Source organism: Oxyura jamaicensis, chromosome Z (assembly GCF_011077185.1).
Source record: "Oxyura jamaicensis isolate SHBP4307 breed ruddy duck chromosome Z, BPBGC_Ojam_1.0, whole genome shotgun sequence".
Classification (NCBI taxonomy): Eukaryota; Metazoa; Chordata; class Aves; order Anseriformes; family Anatidae; genus Oxyura; species Oxyura jamaicensis.
Window position 1 is genome coordinate 34,764,738 of NC_048926.1, and position 25,192 is coordinate 34,789,929.

The 25,192-nt window shown below is 39.9% G+C and overlaps 1 long non-coding RNA gene across 1 annotated transcript in view; it reads left to right on the forward strand.

Moving 5' to 3' along the window:
• Positions 1-17,307: 17,307 nt before the first annotated feature.
• Positions 17,308-25,192, forward strand: part of LOC118156611 — a 21,439-nt gene continuing 13,554 nt past the window's right edge. The window contains exons 1-2 of the long non-coding RNA XR_004746336.1: positions 17,308-17,443; positions 17,772-17,883. This is a non-coding gene — a long non-coding RNA (uncharacterized LOC118156611). The remainder of the gene's footprint in view (positions 17,444-17,771; positions 17,884-25,192) is intronic.

Below are 25,192 nucleotides of genomic sequence, written 5' to 3' on the forward strand. Positions count from 1 at the left end.
TGTAGCTCTGCTTGGGGTTATTACGCCCCAGGTGCAGGACCCGGCACATAGCCTTGTTAGACTTCATGCAGACACTAAACTTCATCCTGACACTAGGACTGATCTCCTGAAGTTACTTTAACAGCTCCAAGCATCAAGTTCATATGATTTTACACAGTCTGCAGCTATGGTTAACTGAGTGCAATTAATAGGATTAATCTAGTGAGCTATCATTTCTCACAAGAACTAGCTCATATGTTTCATCAACAAGAGGACTTCTACCTAATTCACTCTGCTTAAATATTGATTGGCCAACTGCAAGTTACAGACTTCTTAAACCCATCTGATTTGAAGAGACTTTGAAATATGTGTTGTTTGGAAGTCAGATGTCTCATTTGTAAAGGGAAGCTCCTCTTTCCCATGTTGGAAAGAAGTTTTTGAATAGTAAACCGGATTATCATTAGTCAAATACTCCTATGTTGCTTTTCAGGCACCTGGTAAATTGGAGTTTGTAATAAAGTCCAAATGAATAGAAGAAATCCAGCCAGCAAGATCTCCTGTTAGTAGCCTACAAATGATCCCACCAAAGCATTTTGTTCTGTTTTTTGGGGACACAATGAAAATTGTGTTGCTTGTGTTGAATGTGGCAGCACAGTTTGGTAACAGTAGCTGCCAAAAGAGCATCATGACTGTTTTATACAATCTGCTCTCTTTGGCTTGCTTCAATAATTGCAAAGGTTCAGACCTTGATCCTTACTTTCAAAGCTCTGCATGGTTTGGGCCTGGAAATTCAGGAGAACTTCTTCCACTTAAGGAACCTCAACTGCATCATTAACATCATTCTGTGAGAACAACCAAACAGTTTTACTTAGAAGAAGGCCTGTGTTTGACTGGATTAAAATATTCTCCGTTTATTATTATTATTTTTTAATTGGAAAGTCATGAGATAAATAATTGACCACACATCTGCCTTCTGGTAGGTCTAAGAATAAAATTTGTATTAATTTATTTTCCCAACAAGCAACTCTAAAAAGAGACTGCAAATTATATGATTTCCTCCCTTCAATATGCAGTTCTGCAGTTGTTACTACAACTCTCTGTGTGTATTAGGAAAGAGTTTGGAACTAACTGCGTTATCACTCTACATGCTGTAAGCAATTAGTGCTAGAGCAGTAGCACAGCACAGCTTTTCAACTCTCTCTCTCTCTCACACACACACGCACCACTTGAAAGGACTTTGGATCTCTTTACCTAGTTAATCAAGGACATTTGTGGTTGGAAGGCAATTTGTGGTTGGAAGGCACCTCTGGAGATCATGTAGTCTCAGAACATGGTTAGCTACGACAGGTTGCTGAGGGTCATGTCCAGCCAGGTTTAAATATCTGCAAGAGTGGAGATTTCAAAATCTCTCTCAACAACTTGTTTCATTTTAAAATCACCCTCAGATTACATTTTTTTTTCTTCTTATGTTTAAGGCCTCTTGAAACTCTCAAGCACTTTGAAAGCCCTGTATTAAATGAAATGCATTATTTTATATAATCTGTGTGTCACTTTGATCATTTGGATCATTTGGTCACTTACTGCACATCTGATCATACTGCTGTCATTCTGTACCTGAAAGGCTATCAGTGTTCTTATTGTTACCAAAGTGCACATGTTCAGTGTTAAAATTTAGCACCTAAAAAATAGTTAAATTCTCTTGATGTTTTCTGTTGTTGTTTATTTTTGGTGAAAAAATACCAAGAAGCCTTTGGCAGTATCACAGTTTGTTACAAATCTTTGTGTGAAGGATGGCTTTCTTCCACTGCTGGTGATGAACACCAAACTTTCTCACTGCTTCTCTCGTCATTGTTAGTCGGCTTTGAAATTTAAACTCACAACAAGGATCTTTCAGGAGATTCTTTCCTATCTTTTCAGCTTTCATCTTGCCCAGTATAAAGTTAGTAGATTTTGCCTAATTCAGCTTTAGTTTTCAGAAGATTGTATTTGTTGGACAATCTTTTCACATTATGCTCTTTGTATGCCCCAAAATTTACCCCAGTATTTATTCAGAAAGTATTTAAGTGTCTTCTTTCCTCTGTGCTGAATATTCACCTAAACCAGTGGAATTCAAAGTGATCTTAGCATATATTAAAATAAAATTATTTGTCTCCTTTATATATGACATTTTTGGATTAAAAATTGTATAAATATGTACCCTGGTAGATATCTACCTCTGCTGTGACTTTAATTTTACAGATGTAGACTTGGTTTTCCATTTGGTCTCTGTAAATGGACCTTCCATATCAGTGGGAGATGGAAGGTGACATGCTCTTTGTCATGCTAATGTAGATCTGATTGCTGACATGGGGAGCATCATATAGGGATTTTGTGCTGTTTATATAATTTAATGTATTGTAGTTGGATGCTAATGTTAAAAAAAAAAAAAAAAGTTTCTTAATTTATGAACAAGTCTTTCAGTAACACACAAGAAACTGAATATTTGTATGCCATTTCTGATGTCCAGTGACCTGATAAATAAAATTGAACAAGGACAGAGAAAAATATGAAGAACTGTCTGAAAACTAAATTGTTTCCATTGGATACTCAGCAGTAAGTAGGGAAACTCCCTGAACAATTTTTCTTCACTTCTTGTTCACTACTTCTACCTCTGCTTTACTTCTTGTCTCTTCATAACAAAACACTACTAATAATCATTACTGATATTAGATTGCCTTCTCATGGCTCTACTGTGCCTAATTAAAGCTTCAGAGGTTGCTGGATTTTGTTTTGACTAATTAAATAAAAATAATTAATTAAAAATAAAGAACATTGGATTATTTTAAAGCACAAGTATTATGCAAATTACTATATAAGTATCCTTTCTTTTTCTTGATAAACAGATTTATAACCTCCAAGTGCATAATGACAACAGGACAGGTTGTTCAAAATGAAGGCAGCCATGCCAATTATGTTTGATACATAAACATATCTACATTCCTTTTTGCATGGCACATAGCTAACCCATAGCAGCCGCACTAACTGTTGACTTGTTAATGCCTGAATGGTTCAATTTACAGGAGTGGTCTGATACTAAAAGTCCTGGTGACAAGTGTCATAGACTGTGTACTTGTGAACAATAGTCTTTTAAATAAGGCTTAAGCACTTTTACACTTTTCTGGGAAAATGCCATTAGATGGAAGAATGTGGCACGTGCATAGCAGTGATACATTTGTATGAATCAGGCAAAAGCTTTCAGTAGCTCCCAGTGCATGCTATGTTGATTTGCCAGACCATCATGACTCTGTACATAAGGTCTTTCTAATGAGGAGGATTCTGCTGGTGCACACAGGCTTAGACCCAAGGCTATACTTCATTCCATAATATTGATGGCATTTGAGATTTTTAATGAATAAAAAAATGTTTTAAATTATTCCAAAATCCTTTATTCACAAGGTAGTTGTCCAAAAAACAAGGGAATTAGGAACTGAGTATGAAGTGCTTTCCTATCTCTGTGCCATGTCACAGAATCACAGAATCACAGAATAGTCTAGGTTGGAAGAGACCTCCAAGATCACCATGTGAAGGTTAATAACTTTTTTTTTTTTTTTTTTTTTTTTCCCATAAACAATTGTATGGGAAAAAATCTTCTTTGCAATATATGTTTGCTGTAAAAGATACATTCTGGTTTCAGGCTTTATTCTCAATTGGCTTACTGATACAAGTTTATGTCAGACATTTGGGTTGGGAAACTGTATGTATTAAAGCACTGACCTTAACGAGAGTCATGCAGTTAAAATCCTGCACAGTTCTTTTAAAATGTCAGGGGTTAATGTTATTTAAATGCAGTATTTGGTGGTTTAATTGAGTCATGCTTCGTTGTCTTTTACTGCACATTAATGCCAATGAAACACTGATTGTTGACAGAAAGTTCTCTTCAGCAAAGTATACGCTGACATATCGTGCTACTATAGAAGAATAGTTCAGAAGGCAGAACAGTCTTGCCCTGCTGGAGCAGGAATCCTATACTGTCTAAATGGTGGCAACTTTCATTATACACTGACAGGAAATGTGAACTAGATTTTTTTTTTTTTTTTTTTTTTTTTCCTTCTACATGTTTTCAGGCTGCCTCCTGAGAGGACTGATAAGACAGAACTGTTGGGTCTTTAGATAAATAAATTCATCTGAAGATTTTTGATGCGTGTGTTACATAAGTTAGTAAATGTATCTTGAAGAGTGCAAAGCCAACTTCAGAAAGGTTTGTTGTAGGAACACTTTTGAATAGTTTTTGTAAGCTGGCCTGAGGACAAACCAGTGACTTTTCATCTTGTCTTTGTCTAAGTTTAGAAAAAATAACATCATGTTATTTCTCTGTATACTTCTCAATGTTAAGTTTGCATGCCGGTCTAAAACGGTCATGGGGAAATAGTACTAGTTACAAACACTGGCATGGTACACAACGTATAGAAAATACTGTAAATTGTGGAGTCACAGTCAAGCAAGAGGTTTTGAAGAGGAGTATGGGAAGCAATATATATTATTGAGTTTACAAGAGCTTGTGTGCACAACGGTGGTGTAATTTCATACTGTGCTTTTACATGGTAGAATAACTCTTCCAAAATAACAGCCCTCATATGGACAATTGCTATAAACTTCTCTATTTCAGCTGAAGTAGTCTCCATGCTGCTTGTCTAGTCCCATAGGGTTTTTGCTATGCTTTTGGGCTCTGTGTTTTGGGGTCTGTGTTTTCCAGGATTTTTCTTATGACTGCAGGATACTTTCTGGAAGTCATTAGAATTCTGCATCCTGGAAACAAGTTTGCAAGTTTGTACAGTAGGAATTACTGGTGGTTTTGCAGACCTATGTTTTCTTCCAGGATCTACACTAAGCCTGTTGTATATTATAGAGAGCAGTGTAGTTCAGCAGGCAGGGCCTATAGAGCTCTAACCTACAGGACTAAATTCTTTTATCTGCCACTGACTCAAGGGAAAAAAAATAAACACAAGCCAATCAACCAACCAACCAACCAAAAACAAGACAAAACAAAACAAAATAAAAAGGAGTCCTTTAATCTTCCAGAAATTTAAAACTGGGCAGCAAAAACACTGACCAATACAGAGGGGTGAAGTCATAAAGAGACTTGCAGAAACCTTGTGTAGCTAAGTCTAATTATACATGCAATTTGTTTGTATATGAACATTTCGTCTGGATGTTGGCTTTTTGAACATGTTAATAAGGCATTATACTTTATGTTACTTAATGTATTCTTTATCACTTTGTGGTTTTCTTTATCACTCTGTGCTGCTATGTATTGTACACATTGTGCTAAACTTCCTATTTTACCCAGAAGCAAGCAAGTAGAACCAAGAGGCTTGGTGAACTCTTGAGCCTCTAAGGCAGAACATGTGAAATTATTAGTACGAGAGAAGGGGAAACTCAATGATTACCAGCAAGCTAAGAAGTTTTCTTTGGTGTTGTAGATAAACCCATTTTTGAAGGACTGAGAAAAATATCATATTCTTAGGCTAACTGCAAAGCAGTTTTAGTCAGTTCATCAAAAAGCTCCAAGGAGAAAGGCACAAAAAATAAACACTTGGAAAAAAACTGTGGTAATATTTTTCTAATAGACATCCTAATTTAGGGAAATAAAATAAAAATGGAGACCATTGAGAAACAGCTTTAATTGTGGAAGACCAGAAAGAAAAGAAGACTTGCTCATCCTTGATACCTTCAGAGGACACACAACAACTATAAGTCTACAGGCCCTGATGACATGCACCCCAGGGTTCTGAATGAATTGGCTGATGCAATTGCCAAGCCACTCTCCATCATATTTGAAAAGTTCTGGCAGTCAGAAGAACTCCCAAGTGACTGGAAAAAGGGAAACATCACTCCCATTTTTAAAAAGGGAAGAAAGGAGGACACGAGGAACTACAGACCAGTGAGCCTTACCTCTGTGCCTGGCAAGATCATGGAACAGATCCTCCTGGAGGCAATATTAAGTCACACGCAGGACATGGATTTTATTCAGGACAGCCAGCATGGCTTCACCAAGGGCAAATTGTACCTGACCAATCTGGTGACCTTCTGTGATGGAGTGACTGCATCAGTCAACAATGGCAGACTGATCAATGTCATCTACTTGGAATTCTGTAAGGCCTTTGGCAAGGTCCAACACAACATCCTAATCCCTAAACTGGAAAGATATGGCTTTGAAGAATGGACCATCTGGTGGATAAGGAATTGTCTCAGTGGCCATACCCAGAGGGTAGGAGTCAATAGTTCTATGTTCAGGTGGAGGCTTGTGATGAATGGTGTCCCTCCGGGGTCTGTACTGGGACTCGTGCTTTACAGTATCTTCATCAATGACATAGATGTTGAGTGCATGAGAATTGAGTGCATCCTCAGCAAGTTTGAAGATGACCCTAAGCTGAGTGGTGCAGTCGATACTGCAGAAGGAAGAGAAGCCATCCAAAAGGACATGGACAAGCTTGAAAAGTGGGCCCATGGGAACTGCATGAGGTTCAACAATTCCAAGTGGAAGGTGCTGCATCTGGGCCAGGGCAATCCCAGACATGAACACAGACTGGGAGAAGAACACACTGGGAGCTGCCCTGCTGAAATGTACTTGGGGGTTCTGGTGGATGAAAAGCTTGACATGAGCCAGCAGTGTGTGCTTGCAGCCCAGAAGGCCAACTGCATCCTGGGCTGCATCAGCAGAGGGGTGGTCAGTAGTTGGATGGAGGTTATTGTCCCCCTCTGCTCTGCCCTTGTGAGGCCCTACCTGGAGTGCTGTGCCAAGTCTGGGGCCCCAGCACAATAAAAGTTTGGATCTGTTAGAGTGAGTCCAGAGGAGTGCTACAAAGATGCTCAGAGGGCTGGAGCACCTCTCTTATGAAGAAAGGCTGAGAGAGTTGGGGCTGTTCAGCCTGAAGAAGAGAAGGCTCTAGGGAGACCTCATTTCAGCCTTTCAATACTTACAGGGGTCTTATAAAAAAGATGGAGGACTCTTTACTTGCATAGATAATGATAGGACAAGGGGAAATGGTCTTAAAGTAAAAGAGGGTAGATTTAGATCAGACATAAGGAGGAAATTCTTCACTGTAAGAGTAGTGAGGCACTGGAACAGGTTGCCTGAAGAAGCTGTGGATGCCCAGTACCTTGAGGTGCTCAAGGCCAGGTTGGATGTGGCCTTGGCCAACCTGATCTAGTGGGTGGCATCTCCGCCTATGTCAGGGGGACTAGAGTTAAATGATCTTTAAGGTCTCAATAGATTAGTATTTGGGCATAAAATCCTGTCTGTGTCTCTGTGTCAGAAAAAAAAAAAAAAAAGTCATCTCTTATGTCAACTGCTCCTTAAAAAAAAAAAAAAAAAAAAGCCAGAGAAGCAAATAAACTCTTCATACGGAGTCCCTTTCTCTAAGAGCCTGAACGTGAATTCTCCTAAGTGAAATTTTCTAACCATTTTTACTACAGTCCTTAAAAAAATCCTCAGAGGAAAAATATTTCCTATCTGCATTGTTATTTCATTGTCATTTCTACTGTATTAATATCCTGCAGTCCATGAAGATATCCTAATTTACTGGCAAAGAATATTTTCTCCAATGTGAAACATTCATCTCCACAATTCTAAATACATTAAATGTCCTCAATAAGTATGTGTGAAATACTTATGTTGTTTGGATTTTCACTTCTGTACCTAGTTGATTGGCTGATTACTGCATGGGGAAAGGTAGGAAAATCAATAAACATTACTACTGGGATATTGGATTTGCCAGAGTTTCAACAAATTGCTTAAAACCTAAGGGAGAACACCCTGACTGAATGACTTTGGACTGTCACTAATTTTAAATTTAAAAGGAAGTGATAAATAGGACTTTTTATGAATGGTTGAGACCTGCTTTCCTGCAAGCAAAAAACAAAGTTTTTTTTTTTTTTTTTTTTTTTTTTTACATAAACAAATTTAAATTACTACGCTAAGGGATTTACTGTCCATTTAATTTTCAGGAGAATTTGCCTACAGTAGTCTTCTGTGGTCACAGGTCCTGACCCGACTTCAAAAGAATAAAGATTTACATACGACGCCATTCTCTGCAAAAGAAAATTAAGTTCCTTTACCTATCAGTAGCAACTAGCTTGACAGTAGGCTGAGTAGGAAGATAAGATTCTTCTGATTTCAGCAAAAATGTTTCTGTCTCACGTACACACACAGCTTGACTTCCTGAAGGGTACAGATTAAACGGTTGGGGTTATTTGAAAAAGTGTCTGAAGTCCTCCTCCTAGCCAGAAAGAACTGCACTATAAAGATTTATAATTTGAAAGGGAGGAGTTTCCTCTTTTTGGTGCTGCACAAAAAGCCTTGGTTTCTTTTAATAACTGAAATGGTTTCTACCTCTGTCTGAGTCTGCAAGAACCTCTTACAAAGTTCACAGAGTAGTTACAGTTCACCGCGTGAGCTACTCAAATACAAACTTATTTCTTTGAGCAGCTGCTAGTCATCTTTGTTCATTGTCTGTTGGCTAATTTACACCCAATTTAGATACTATAAACCTGATGGTCTCAGAAAGATATAAATCTGAAGGACATGAAATCATGAAACTGAAATATGTGGAGCTACTTGGGATGACTTCAGACTGGAATCTGGGCTGTAGTCCTGAGGAAAGATTTCTGATCAAATTTTCTTCATGGCATCCACAAGCTTCTTCTTCTTATTTTTTATTTTTTTTTTAATTTAATTTAATTTAATTTAATTTAATTTAATTTTATTGCACTTTTCATTTTCCTTTATGTCTGCTTGGTTCCTCTTACTATGTATGCATATAATAATACTATGTATGCGTATAAATATATATATACTTCACAGTTAAAATCCTGCTTTTTCCAGAATGAAAGAGTTCTCTGTGAGAAAAAAGGAAGAAAGAAAGTAGTTCCAAATAGTGCAACTTTGATTATTTCTAGGATTGTCATGTGCTAGAAATAGTTTAATTATTGTCGGAAATACCGGGTAACTGAACTGGTCTGTAAACCTGATACCTCAATTTTCTTAGAATCATAGACTCGCTTAGGTTGGAAAAGACCTGCATGATCATCAAGTCCAACTGTTACCTAGCACTGCCAAGTCTACCACTAAACCATGTCCCTAAGTTTCACATCTACATGTTTTTTGAAGACCTCCAGGGTTAGTGACTCAATCACTTCCCTGGGCAGCCTGTTCCAATGCCACACAACCCTTTCAGTGAAGAAATTTGTCCTAACATCCAATCTAAACTTCCCTTGGTGCAACTCGTGGCCACTTCCTCTTGTCTTATCACTTGGTCCTTGGGAGAAGAGACTGACCCCCAGCCTACTACATCCTCTTTTGAGGTAGTTGTAGAGCATGATGAGATCTCCCCTGAACCTCCTTTTCTCTGGACTGAACAACCCCAGCTCCCTCAGCCACTCTGCATAAGACTTGTTCTCTAGACTCTTCACCAGTTTTATTGCCATTCTTTGGACATGCTCCAGCACCCTGATGTCTTTCTTGCAGTGAGGGGCCCAAAACTGAACACAGTATTCAAGGTGTGGCCTCACCACAGCTGAGGACAGCGGAACAAAGATGTACGTAATCCTGTTGGCCACACTTTTTCTGATACTATTTTGTGTTCTGAATAGCAACATTTTAACACATTTTCTTTGCCCTGTTTATTCATGTGTTTGGCTTGTTTAGGGGCTATTCCTTGCTTATGATTGCTTCCATGCTGGCACCACACCAATGATGTCATCATTCTCACAGATCACAGAAGAAAGTCGTCTAATTCATAAACCGTTGCAACAAATTACTACAAGCAAGCCACTGGCTGAAAGTTTTTACGAAACACAGAATCACCTAGGTTGGAAGGAACCTCTTGTTATTATCTAGTCTGAGTCACCTGCTCAGAGCAAGGTCATTAGAGCAGGTTGTCCAGCACTGTTGGGTTTTGAAAAGTCTCCAACAATGAAGACTCAGCTTCCTCTCTAGGCAACATATACCAGTGTTTCACCACATGTACTGTTAAAAAAAAAAAAAAAGTATTTTTATTTGCAGCTGGAATTTCATGTATCACTGGGCACCACTGAGAAGAGTCTGGCTCCTTCATCTTCAGTCCCTCCTGTTAGGTATTTATACACATGGATAAGATCACAGAATCATAGAATGGGTCAGGTTGGAAGGGACCCTAAAGACCACTCAGTTCCAACCTCCGTGCCATGTGCAGAGACACCTCCCACCAGACCAGGTTGCTCAAAGCCTCATCCAGCCTGGCTTTGAACACTTCCAGGGATGGGGCATTCACAGCTCCTCAGGGCAACCTGTTCCAGTGCCTCACCACCCTCTGTGTAAAGAATATCAGTCTTATATTTAATGTAAAGCTCCCCTCTTTTAGTTTAAAGCCATTCCCCCTTGTGCTATTGTTATACTGCCTGACAAAGAGTCACTCCCCAGCTTTCTTGTAGGCCCTCTTTAGGTACTGGAAAGCTGCTATAAGGTCTCCTTGGATCCTTCTCTTTTCCAGGCTGAATAGCCCCAACTCTCTCATCTTGTCTTCATAGGAGAGGTGCTCCAGCTCTCTGATCATCCTCATGGCCCTCCTCTATACTCATACTTCTATGTCCTTCTTGTGCTGGGGGCTCCAGAGCTGAACAAAGGTGGGGTCTCATGAGAGCAGAGCAGAGAGGGAGAATCACCTCCCTCACCCTGCTGGCCCATCTTCTTCTGATGCAGCCCAGGATATGTCTGGCTTTCTGGGCTGCAGGCACACACAATGCTGGCTCATGCTGAGGTTCTCATCATCCAACAGACCAAGGTCCTTCTCCTCAGGGCTGCTCTTAATCCATTTTCTATCCAGGCTGTTTTTGTGCTTCACATTGCCCCTACGCAGATACAGGACCTTGCATTTGGCCGTGTTGATTTCATGAGGTTCACATAGGCCAAGCTCTCAAGTCCATCAAGGTTCCTCTAGATGGCATCTGTACCCTCCAGAGTGTCAACTAAACCACAAGCTTGGTTTAATCGGTGAACTTGCTGAGAGTGCACTCAGTCCCAATGTCCATGTCACTGACAAATATGTTAAACAGTGCTGGTCCCAGTACTGACCCCTGAGGAATACCAGTCATCACTGATGCTCCAGTGAGAGGTGGAGAGATGCTTCAGCCTTCTGATCATCTTTGTAGCTGTCCTCTAGACTTGATCCAAAAGGTCCACATCTTTCTTGTTTTGGGTTACTCAGATCTGCAGGCAGCACTCCAGGTGGGGCCTCACAAGGACGGAGCAGATGGGGACAATCCCCTCCCTCCACCTGCTGGCCACCCCTCTGTTGATGCAGCCCAGGATGCAGTTGACCTTCTGGGCTGCAAGCATGCACTGCTGGCTCATGTCAAGCTTTTTGTCGACCAGAACACCCAAGTGCTTCTCTGCAGGGCAGCTCTCAAGAGGTTTTCCAGGCTGTTCATGTCTGGGATTGCCCTGGCCCAGATGCAGCACCTTCCACTTGGAATTGTTGAACCTCATGTGGTTCACATGGTTGCACTTCTCCAGCTTGTCCAGGTCCCTTTGGCTGGCATCCCTTCCTTCTGTTGTATCAACCACATCACTCAGCTTGGTGTCCTCTGCAGACTTGCTGAGGGTGCACTCAATCCCATCATCTATGTCACTGATAAAATTATCAAACAACACCAGTTCCAAGTCAGACTCCAGAGGGACACCACAGAAAATGACCATATTTTCCTCATCCAGAGTTTAGGTTTTGCACACAGGTATGGAAGTATCTCTGCAACTCAAGTTAATTTTAATTAATTAATTAATTAATTTTCCATGTCAAATAGGGGAAATTCTCAGAGTAGTAAGGAAATTAATTGTCTAAAGCATTTATTTCTTCTGAGTAGTTAATAGAACCTCTCTGTAGTTTTTTTTTTTTTTTTTTTTTTTTTTTTTAATGAAGACTTCTGAAATAAGTGGTGCATAAGAACAGATAATATAACACATGGATAAAAGTGGAATTTATAGAAACTGCTGATGTTCAGAAAATAAAAAGGCTGGTAATAGCAATTAATGATTGTGAAGTCTGTTACTCTGTTCTGTGAGATGTTAAAACCACGTCTGAAAAGGGGAGAAGATTAAAATACATATTGATTGGCTGATGGGCAAAAGGTAAGGTTTAAAAGCAAAGAATTGACTAATATACATTGTATTAATTAAACTCTTCTCATCATTGTGAATAAACAGGACTGATACCCCATATCTGTAAATTCCTGAATTGATTCCAGACTGAGTGTACTTCAAAAGTCTGAAGTCTTGTAAGGCAGAAATCACCTTCAGAAGGTTCTTTTTCTGCAGCTCAGGGGTTCTGCAACAAACAATATTTTCTGCTGCATGACTTTTGTTCTGAGTTTTCCTACTGATTTAGTAGGCAACACATGGTGGGTTGACTGGTAAGACAGGTCCTACTCACTAATAAATGTCTTCTATAGAGACAGTCAAAGAAGAAAAAATGACAATCAGCTGTTGATAACCAGATGTGACACAGTTATAAAATATTTGGATTAAACCTGCAAGCATGGAGACAGCATGGTCTTTTTGACAACGGAATGTAAGGGTGGTGCTTTGGAAGAAAGACTAGTAAACCATACAGAGACTAAGGCGGTGTACCTCTTCTGTTAAATCCTGCCCTATTGAAGTCAGCAGTTATTTTTGGCCTTTTATTTCACCAAGACCTATATTACACCCTTACACCCAAGACAGATGCACAAGAACCTACTAGGGTCCTCAGTGCTTTAAGAGATGTTACTGAGGCAACAAACGATTCTCAGTGTTTGTCCTCTCCTTGGGTGAGTAGGTGCTGTAGATCTTGTTGTTACTGAAAGTAGTATTGATACTCAGCACTCCTTTTCTTTTGAGACTCTGAAAGTTAGTTCTCCATGCTCATTTTAAGACTGTTGCAAGCATGGCCCGAAGAAGTATTAAAGGACTTGTCTCAGCTAAAAAACTCCCTACACTAAGATGAATAGACCGCAACTATTCCGCCCCCTTATTTTTATGGGTCCCACTGCCCTTATCAGTGGTTCGGTAACGTATTTCTGTAAGCAAATTTTAAAGTATAGAAGAAAATGGCTGTCTTGTGACTACATGGTGTTCCCAGCTTGTATGAAGTTTATGTATAAATCCCCATTGTCTGTCATGTCTTCTCTATACTTACCTTTTACTAACATTGAAAGGCTATCCTGTCATGGAGTGTTGCACAACCAGAAAAGGTCAACAGCACAACTAATAAAGAAAGTAGGAGAAAATGGGTCAGTCCTTGCCATCAGCTGAAAACACAAAGGACGTCTACAGTTTAGCAGATTCCTTAAGTAAAAAGATTTAATTGAAACTCAACATGCATAAATCAGATTGATTCAGCTTTGCTTATTAGCTAATTTGGTTGGTTATTTTTGAATGTAAACAAAAATGATGTGTCCCAAAATGCTAGAAAATGAGCTGCAGCTTGGCCAGCTCCACAACATAGGCCCTGCATGGGCAGCAGAGGTGCAGTTGCCACTTGGCAACTTGTCAGGATTAACTGACATTTGTGATGGCTGTGCTTTTTGCCAAAATCATCCTTTCTTCAACCATTAACTTTTCTAGTCAAGCCCTTATGCATTTTTGCATTCAGAGTATTTTGCAGATAGGAGGTGGTGGCTTTCTTGGCTAGCTAGTGTCTTGCCCATCTCCTCTGAAGTGCTGGCGCTCCTCTACAGGGCAATATTGCTCTAGAATTGGTGAAATTGAAATGGACTGACACCTTTGAGAACTGCTAGCTGCTTCATTTATTCCTATCACTATTCAGACAGCACAGCTATGTCATCCACAATCTTTTCATTTACCTTCATTCTTATCTGATGCTCTCATTGGAGTTTTCGATTGATTTCTGCTACTGCGTCACTCAGACAATTGCAACACTGTGCAGTGCAAGGTTTAAGAAAAAAAAATGCTGCCGTGGTTCCTACATGGGCTGTCTATAAGCTGTTCAGGATTCCCTGCTGTTTGTTTTCACATAAGATTCAGCATGGTTTCTGGAAAAGCCAATGATCTCAATAGCAAAGTTGCAGAGTAGGATCACTATGGAGATTTCTGTCTGTTTCTCTTGCCCAAGCTCCTTGAAAAAGTGAGGAAGTTGATTATCACACTGTTTTCAGTACTTAGCACTGCTCTGTAATATGTCAAGTTGTATCAGACTGGGGAGCTTCATACTGCCTATGCTCAGACCTCTATTTCCAAAGGCATCAATTAACAAATTAGCAATCCCACTTCATGAGAAAATTGAGAAAGTTTGCCATATTTTTGCTATAACAACTTATATCACCTGGTACTTTTCATCTAAAGAGTCTACTACTTCACTGGAGGCAGTGAAATATTAAAACCTGTTATTTACAGAAATAAGCTGAGAAGCAGAAGGATTAAGTGTTTGGCCTCAAATACTGGTCTGGTCAAGAACAAATTTTAAAATAAAATTATGGGATCCAGGTTCTTAGCTCTCCTTTCAAAACACCAAATCACATTAATTTGTTTGTTTGTTTGTTTGTTTGTTTTGCGTGTATTGTTATTTCACACACTTTCCACTCATTAAAAACAAAACAAAACAAAACACTACACCTATTTCAGTGGTAATGTATGGTTGAAACCTTCAAACTAAGAAAATTCAATATTTTCTTCCAAGACAGCTTCAATCAAAAATGAATTGTAACTGGCTTTAGAGATTAATATAGCAAACTAACAGCTAAATTAAATGCACAACTTAGTTCTGTCAACTCTACTCATGAAAACAGTCCCTTTTTCCTTAGTGGTGCCATGTTCAGAGAGACACATTCCTGGCATAGCCCTGTTAGAATCTGTAAAATGTGTTAATTCTCCACCCTTTTTAAAAAAGTAGTTGTATAAAGGATGGAACTAGCATCATTCCTCTTGTATCTTTCCCAGTTCAGTTAGTTTCTTGTGAAGACTGTCTGGAGGCATGGGTGGAAAACACATGTGTAATCTAGCTTTTATGATAAACTGCCTGAAAATGATGACTGAATAAATATTTTTGAAAGTAAGCAAAGTGCTTTTACTTGCCCTTTAAATCCACTTACAGAATTGGCACCAGTTCTCCTTTTTGTTTGGTTTCCTCATTCTGTCATGCTAAGAAGAGACCTGTGCTGCTAGTATCTGTCAAACTCCCCCCGTACTGGAAACATACTGCAGCTTGTCCCATTGGAGACACTTAGGCATATTGTATTCAAATCTTACTTTTGCTGAAGATATATGCCTGCAGCTTATCAGGCCAATGCAATGAATAATTAGGATTAATTAGAATGAAATCTAGCAAATCACTAAAGCCAAACAGGAGGTTTAGAAACAAACAACCACGCAAAACCAACCAAACAAAAAACAGTGATCACAACTGCTGAATTTTTTTACTGGGCATCATGCAGTTTGAAAGAAGAGAGCCCTAGGAATAGATGCTATTGTCTGGGAGAAGAGTAGGGAAAGAAGGAGACAACCTGCAGGTTTGCTCATGGGCACTATGTGTCCCTGCAGATATGCAGAACACCTATTGATTGTCTGTCTGAAGATTCAACCAAACATCCAGCTCTGTTTTTGGCTTTCAATTCTGGGCTGTCAGTCCAGCAGGTTTCTATCTTCTATGGGGCTGGAAAATGTATTTTGCTGTCTATTAAGCCCACACAGACACCAGCTGCATTGGTGGGCAGAAATGATGGGTGTTCAATGCATGTTCCTTTTGTAGCAGGATGACAGGACTGGTCATGTGGAGTGAGGGCTTAAGAAGACATACCAAAAGGAAACCTGGCATTAACCTGATACAAGCATTATCTTTTAATGCAGGAATTAAGCAGTACTGTGGCAGAGAGTATTTTTCTGCAAGGAAAACAAACAGTACAAAGTTTATAAAATTGTGTTGAGCAAACTCAGCACATCTTTTTGACTTGTGACAGTCAGATTTCTGTGGCACTGAATACAACTCTACTATCTGCATGCACAAGATGATGACTCCTACGGTGCCTGGCAGGATTGTGCTAGCACGGTTTTTACACACATTCCTCTTACAACAGAAAATGCATCAGAAGTTTTCAACAGTACAACTCTTTTTCTCTCTTTCCCTTCTTGTCATGTGCATTTAGGTCTCTGTCACTGTTAAATGTCTTGCACCTTTCAACTATCATGTAAGAAGTAGCCTCTGTAACTAGGCTATTCATGCTGTATACTTTGGGTTTTTCAGAAATGTTCTGATTTAATATTTGTTCTTACACATGTGGGGGAAGAATTACAAGTGCTGTAAAAAATAAACAAAGATAATTATCAGTTGAAATTCACTGTAATAATAATAAAAGTATGAAAATATAAAATTATATTTTCTTTCTCCATGATACTTCCTCAGATACTTCCTTTCCCTCAGGGGTACTGTGGCTAGCAGCCACACTTCTAGTAACATAGGATGTTTCCAAACACCTCAAGCTACAGCAGTAAGTGGAAGATGAGAAATTAACTAAAATATTGATCTTTGTCTCACAAATACCTCAATTTCTACAGAGATGCTCGAGAAATGTCCTTCTGTGGTAGGTGCTCTTTACCATCCCAGGTGAGCTGGATGAAGCATCTCCAAGAGGCAGGCAGAGGTGCTCTGAGACTCCTCAAAAAGAGAGATCAGGTTATAGCAACAGGGCTGCAACAGGGCAGGTAGCAACAGGGTGCTACCAGTCCCAGCCCACTTTGAGAAGTGGATCCCCAAAATGTGAATTTAGCCATCACCTTCGAGGGTGGAAATGTGTTGAGACTGAGAGAACTGCAGAGCTGTATGTGAGTTATGACAATTTAATGTTTCTACTACAGTAAATTTTAGGCAGGCTGACACTATCTCTATTAGTAACTCCACAGCATCCAGCCAATAGTGCTGACACCAAGGTTTTGCTGTGCTTCAGGAACTCAGTTTTTTTTTTTTTTTGGCAGAATGTTGCAAATCCAAGATGAGTTGATTAGTAACAAAAGAAAACAAAAGAAAACAAAACAAAAAACATAACTTTATTATTATTATTATTATTTTTATTTTAAAGGCTTTAATTGCAGATACAGGATCAGATGCCCTTCCAAAAATGTTTCCAAACACCTCCCCTCACCCCCTGCATATTAAATCCTGCAGAGCTGTAAGGTAGATCAGCATGTAAGACACGTAATACATGTACCCCCAACAGGAAAACCCACAGGTGTCAATGCCAATGCACCTAGGGATGGTGGGCTGGTAGCCGTTACCCCGGGCCTGTTTGTAGGCCTTGGTGATGGGTGGGTGGTCAGGCCTTGGGTGCGTGGTGTGGTGATGGGGCCATGGGGCTGCCATGCTGGGCTCTCCCCAAGGTGCCCGCGGAGCCCTCTGCTGTGGCTCCTCCAGCCCTGTGCAAGCAGATGTCCATGGGAGGATTCCTGAAACTGTAATTGCACACAGTAAGTGCAAATGTTTAATTAATCAGGTCTCGTGTCCTTGTTATCCCCTCACTGGGTTTCACTAATAATGACCCAGAGGAAAATTCTTCTCCTGTCTCTGAATTATATTTTATTTACAAGGGTTTCATTTCTTAGGTGATTTTTGTCTCTCGTTCCTAGGTAGGACTACCAACAAGAAAATAAAATTCTGATGTCCTTTAAAAGAAAAACTTGTGACTGGCCTAAAATTCAAAACCAAGGCCAGCTTTGTGCTACCTCACATGATTTCTTTAGCAGAATAAATTAGAATAACTTAGCACTTAATACCTCTCTTGCCTCACATTCACAGAATGCACAAATATTTGGCTGTAATACTACCGCTAAAGCTGAAAGGAAAAGAAAAGAGGTCTTGAAGGAAAAGCTGCTGTGGAAGAGGAAGGAAAGCAAGCCCTTGCAAGCAAGTTTTTGTAACAAATAAGAAGGGTTAAGTGGTGGAAGGGTGGCTGGGACACCAGAACAGAGCACAGGCCCTGTCACTGACGATGCCTCTGCCACCCCACAGCTGGTCCCTGGAAAGAAAGTGTTAAAAAGGATATTGTTTGCATTAAGGGGCTGAATTTTCCACCGGGTAATCATCAGTGAAATCCAGTGAAGGGCAAATGAGGGTGGTAGGCCTGATTAATTAAACATGTGCTATGGTGCTAAGAGCAAGATTTATGCTATTGGTTTTACAAGCATCATCTGTATTAATACTGCTGGTAGAAATTTTGAGCTGCTGTTTACTGTTTTCAGTTTTCACTGTAAAACTGTTGTTAAAAGTATGAATGAGGGGTTGTGGAGTATTGCAGCAGCTTTGTGGTCTCTCTCTAACTGTTCCTCCTGCTCCACAGAGGACTTCTAGCAGTGCTCCTATCAGGTGCACTGCTACACTATTGCAATTAAAATCTACAATTCGGAAGGCTTTTAAATCTGAATACAACAATTTACTATGGGCTAAAATCCACCTTATAAGGATCTCCATCCAAGATACTTTTGTTTGCTCATTTGTACATGAGTTCAATCCCATTTATACTCAGTATTATATGGAACTTTCTGAAAAATTGAAAGAAAAATAACAGTGTATGCATTTGTAAGTTATGGGAATGCAAATATGTATCTACCAGTGATCTCTGAAGCTGTACATATGCTGATGTATGATATTACATTCTGCATCTGCTCAACCCTGAAAAAGACAAGTGCCATTGCAAAGCATGGAGCAGAACAAAATAAAACTGGGGGGATAACAAGGGCTACTGTAAATGGACACTTTCTCCTCTAAGCCAAAGGAGGCTTTTATAAAGGTGTTAAGTATTTTCATCACTTCCAGATCGATATGCAGCACATTCAAGAGGTATCTATTTCATAATGTGTTAGTACAGTAGAAACTGAATGCTCTTGCACTATAAACACTGTTTCAGAAGTGTGTTTATAGGCATTTCTAGCTTTGCTCATTAATATGCCACAGGAAGCATAGCAGTAAAACCTGAAGCGTGGGGTGTGAATGTGTGTCTTGGGGTGGAAGGGGGGCTGCCTGTTGCAAATAAGCTTGTTCACATCATAGAGAGCATGAATGGCAACCAGGTCAGCACCAGTTCAGCTTTTATTTTCCCGATAACGCATTCATGTGTTTACTTTTCCCATTACACTAACATGGAACATTTTGTTGGAACGATTCCTCTTCCTCTGGGGTATTTTTTTTTCCTTTCTTGACAAGAAACTCTCAGTAGTTTTGTGTAGCCCAGTAAAGTCTGTAGACTTTGCAATAACTGTGCATGGTTTCAGCACTGAAGCTTGCCAGACTCTGTGTGGGGTCTTCTTGGCCTGCCTGGAGTTTTGTTTTAGTTAATTTAGCTGTAACAGCAATTCTTCCAATGATCAGGTGACTGTTACCTAATTTGTTTTTCTTTCGCTTATCTTTGTACAGTCATAGAATAGCCAGAATTTTATACAGACAGTATAGCTATTCTGTTCAGGATTCAAAATTTATGTCTCTACCATAATGACATCATGCAGGGAAAAGCAGGCATGGTGTGGCAGCAGAGGCTTTGGAAAAGGGGACACAGAATCCAGGACAAAGGTGTAGGGGCATGAGGTGATATGAGAGGGAGCCGGCTGGTACTGGAGACTGCAGGGCCGTAAACAATTTACCACCAGCAGCTAAAAGAGATGCCGATCTGGGACGTGAGCAAAACTAGCCACAAGGGTAACAAGCAACAGGTATTCAACAAGTGTTAAATATACCCTATAGAGCAAATTAGGACATAACATGAGTTCCAGACCAGTTGGTGGTGAAGTGTAGAAGCGTGTTACACTGGTGCTGCCATGGAAAGGCGAGCATAAAACCAGAGAAAGGGGAAGATAGTTGGAAGTTTTGCATAATGATATTAAACCCTATTTTTAAGGAGATTTGCTCTGTATTAATCAGATCATTTGGAAGATGAGTATTAGTACTGTCCTAGATGGACTTGTCAGAACTGTTTGTTGTTGCTTAGTTACTCTGTAGGATTTTAATTACACTAACAAGAAATTCTCAGTTTCCCATATAAAGTGTGCTGCCCTTTTTGCCCCATAACAAGTTCTTGAGTGTGACATCAGAGAGTTCTTACCAGATGAGAAATTGCTGTTCATTTGTTTTGTTAAGTGTTCCAGTCTCCTGAGGGACAATGCAGGAGGATATTACAGCACAGATAGTACCTGCCTTGAAATGGTGATTCAGTTAGAGGTTTACTACAGCAAAGCCTTTCCTATGTTTATCTTCTTAAGATAGATAGCCGGTGACAGCTTTCGTTGAAAATTCATTATATATATCTTAGAATACTGAAGCTAAGAGAGAAGGGTCTCCCTTGATCTAAACCAAGGATGTCTTAAGGTTTATGGGGATCTCAGGAAGGACTAGATCTTGAAACAAGCTCAGCAGCTCCAGGACCACACCTGATGCTGGGACATAATGTTAAGTTTCTTTGTGTGAAGTTACCAGTATCCAACCTCTCCACTGCTAATCTGGTATGAGGAGCTGGTCCCTGCACCCTGCTGGCTCCACAGCATCCCCCAGAGCTCAGTCCTGAGGAAAAGCTTGGTGATGTTGCTGTCTGGGTGACATACAGTCATCCCATACTCTCTTTGTGGTAATGTCTTTATTTTTTTTAATGTGAAATGCATGTACTCTCTAGTCAATATTGACGGGAAGAGGACACCTGGTGCTAAACCTCCAAACTGGAGGGAGGCTAGCCTGAAACCACCTTGGAAACAATGCCGGCAAACCAAAACACCATCATGCTTTACGGTGATAACAAATTCTTTTTTTTTTTTTTTTTTTTTTTTTTTTTTTTTTTCAGCAGAAGCAATGAGGTGCATCAATGTGTCTGGTGAGAGCAGGTCTTTTCTGAGAATAGTGCACCTCTGCTCATTGCCTGTAACATACATGTGGGATTTCGTCTCCCTCAAACATTGCTCTGTCTGCCTCTAACTGCTAGGTCACTAATGAAGCCTTCCCTTTGTCATTTCCACTCATAAGATACAAAAGGAGTTTTGGAAAAGTGATGACATTGTCTGTCTGTAGATTAATTCAGTGATTTACTTATACATTTACTTATAGCATTTACTATAATTATGATTAATAGTCCTTTTTTTTTTTTTCTTTTTCTTTTTCTGTTTGAAGTTTGCTATGGCTCTTTATTTCCTGGTTCTTGTAGTTCATAACCCATAGGTACAATAAATACCTTATGCAAATGCATAAGTGCATGTGTTTGATCAAGGAACAGATCCTCCTGGAAGCAATGTCAAGGCACATGCAATATCAGGAGGTGATCCAAAACAGCCAGCAAGGCTTCACCAAGGGTAAATTGTGTCTGACCAATCTGGTGGCCTTCTGTGATGGAGTGACAGAATCAGCAGACAAGGGAATACCAACCAATGTCATCCACCTGGACTTCTGTAGGGCCTTTGACATGGTCCCACATGACATCCTGATCTCCAAATTGGAGAGAGATGGATTTTAATGGTGGACCTTTCAGAGGATAAGGAATTGGCTGGATGATTGCACCCACAGCATTGTGGTCACTGTCTTTATGTCCAGGCTCGAGCTGGTAACAAGTGGTGTCCCTCAGGGGTCTGTCCTGGGACCGGTGCTGTTTAATATCTTTATCAGTGACATAGACAATGGAATCAAGTGCATCCTCAGCAAGTTTGCAGATGACACCAGGCTGAGTGGTGCAGCTGATACAACAGAAGGAAGGGATGTCATCCAAAAGGACCTGGGGAGACTGGAGAAGTGGGCCCATGTGAACCTCATGAGCGTAACAAGGCCAAGTGGGAAGTGCTGCACCTTGGATTTGGGCATTCCCAGACATAGGCACAGACTGGGAGAACACCCTGAGAGCAGCCCTGCAGAGAAGGACTTAGGGGTTCTGGTGGATAATAAGCTTGACGTGAGCCACCAGTGTTCATTTGCAGCGCAAAAGGCCAACTGCGTCCTGGGCTGCATCAACAGAGCGGTGGCCAGCAGGGGAGGGAGGGGATTGTGGCCCTCTGCTCTGCCCTTGTGAGCCCCACCTGGAGTGCTGCGTCCAGGGCAGGGGCTCCCAGCACTGGAACAATGTGCACAGGGGAGGTCAGAAAGATGATCGGGGGCTTGGAGCACCTCTCTTATGAAGACAGGATGAGAGAGCTGGGAATGTTAAGCCTGGAGAAGAGGAGGCTTCAGGGAGACCTTATTGCAGCCTTTCAGTACTTAAAGGGGACTAATAACAAAGATGGAGAGTGACTTTATACACAGACAGATAGTGATAGGACAAGGTTTTAAAGGTTTTAAACTAAAAGAGGGGAACTTTTGATTAGACATTAGCAGGAAACTTTAGATTAGATATTAGCAGGAAACTTTACACAGATGGCAGTGAGGCACTGGAACAGGTAGCCCAGAGGAGCTGTGGATTTCCCATCCCTGGAGGTGTTCAAGGCCAGGTTGAATGGGGCTTTGAGCAACCTGATCTGATGGGTGGCATCCCTGCCCATGGCAGGGGAGTTGGAACCAGGTGATCTTTAAGATCCCTTACAACCCAAGGCACTCTATGATTCTATGATTACATGATTCTATGATCTGTTCTCATCTAATTACCAAGTTTCAGTGCAAATTGACTTTAAAGTATATCTAGACCTTTAAATTTTCTGTGTTAGCAAAACACTCAGTGTCTAGCAAAGTTTGTGTTTGGGATTCACTAGGCCTTAACTTCAGAGACTTTATTTCAGTACGCTTCTAATGTTTCACTTGATTGCTAATATCTATTTAAGGTGTTTGAATTAGGCATTCAAGTTTTTGCTAACTTTGTAGCCAATGAAGGGTGTCATCATTGTCAGTCTCCAGTATCTTCCATATTCCAAAACATGTTTTCAGAAGGCCTAATCCATTTAATAAGTATCCACGCTCCTTTTTCCCCATAGAAAAAGAAAAAGAAAAAAAAGTCTGCCAGATTTTCTCACCTGCTTGCAGCTCTTCTTGGGTATATAACAACAGTGCTATGCACTGCATTTGTGCATTTGAAAATCTGCACCCCCTCCCCCTTCCCCCCAAATAAGTAGAGCTTACAAGCTTGAAACATTTTTGACTGTTTTCAGAGTAGCTGTAGCGTGATATGTATATTTGCATCTATAAACAGATGAACATACCAGCTCAGGTGAATATTATTGTTAGGCAGAATTTTTAAAATACTACAGAATCTATTTTCCCGTTGAAAATCAGTTCTTCCTTAAGTTTTTAATAAAATCTCATTCATTTTCTAATTATATTTTATAACAATTTTGTTATTTTTCCTTATTTTTAGAGATTGTTTTCTTTACTGTTCTCTTGTTCACTGTTCTCTTCTTCACATGTTCTGCAGCTACCATGCCACAGCACAGCCACCAACTGCGTTGCACACTCACTGCCCTAGCAGCTGAAAATGCATTTCAGCAGAGTAACTCATAGTTTTCAATAGATGGGTACCTTGTGCAGGACTTCAGTCCAGGTGACACATGCTGCCTATGTCCCACAGACTGCTTTTGTAATTTCTGAAAATTGTACATATTGATTTTCTAACTTGCTGTGTGCTACTCCCAAGCACTTTATGCTAGACTTCACCTTGAAAAAGAGAAAATGATCTTAGAACTTGTAACTAGTAGTTTTTAAAATCTGAATTGTCTTGACCTAAGTACATTCGTTAAGTACAAACATAACATAGTCTGAAACAGCAATACATATACAGAAGGATGTTAAAGGGCCTATTTCACAAAGCTGAAAATGGTTCTGAGTGAAATCATTAAGGTTTTGAAATTATTACTATTTTTTTTTTTCTTAAACATCAGGCATAGAGTTGAAAGCAAACATTTCTGTTTTGCCAAAGATATAAAAATTAGGAGAAAAATAGAAAATAGCAATGGTGAACATGAGTTAAAGGCAGGAAAACAAAAACAAAAACACCACACAAATTTGAAGAGGGAAGCAAAAGCTCACAAAGAGAAGTCCATAGACAAAGCATGTGGAGAAAGAAAGCAAGTCAACAGTGACCCATTACCAGTTGATACAGTTACTATTGATATTGAAGAAGACCTGACAACTCAATAATGATCTTTGTCACAGATCTGATATAAGTCCCTGATGTTAAATACTTTTCAGTTCCAGAAGTAATGAAAGATGATGTTAAGAAACATATTTGAAAATCAAACTCTTTAATTATCTGATTGAGAGAACTTACACCAGAGAATTTAAAACAAAATGAAGAAGTTCTCTGAGGCATCAGCATTGACATATTTCCCTAACACATCTCATAACCATTCTAAGAGACATAAGTAAAGCAAATACTGGGCCAGAATACAAAGGGGCCACAAAGCTTTCTGTTTTGAATAACAGTGACATAAAATAATGGAAAATCAGCATAGGCCCTAAATAAAAGGATGATGATTTTTTTAACAGCAGTCAGCATGGGTTAGGGGAATAGGTGTGGGGAAATAACTAGTGCATTTGTGACATTTTAAAATGTTCTTTGATAAAATGAGCATGTTGAGGCAATAAGCTTGAAAATCTGCTACATTTTGTTTTGTATTAACATGCTATTTGGTTGAAAGCCTAATATCAAATCAACATTGCACGCAGATAAGGGATAAGAGACAGGTCTCAGAAAGGTAATTATAAATGCCTCTTTTTCTCAGGCTGCAGATGTTTGACCTGGCTTTATGCTGTTTAGCATTTCCCCAAGCAATGATCATTACTGTTGCTGACAAATGGCTGCTCATTCTGCTGGAATTGAGGAAAAGTAAATAGTGGAGTTTGTCATTTGGTATAGCCAGGCTGGATGAAAACAATATACATTTTCATGACTGTTTGTTAAAGGTGGTCTCGTAGTTGAACGACTCTATCATGGAAAAAGAAAAAACAAGAGTGGATTGTGGTTGTCATGAGCAAAGAGAGTTGTGCTGTCTATGCCAGTAAGCCTGACACTGAGCCTGCTGTAAAACTGCCCACTACTGTCCCACAGACCAAGAGAAGCTAAGAAATTGAAAGGGTTCAGGAAGAGGCCCAGGAGTGGTGTGGGTAAGCTGCAGTGTGGAGTGGCATGTAGATTATGCTGGAGAACCATTTCCTGTATTAGCCAAACACCTAACAGAACTCAGAGACAAGAAATAGAGGTTGCACGAATTGTTGGACAAGCTTAAGATAAAGACAGTTCTTAAAGGTGACAGTCACTGAAACAATAGGGGCCA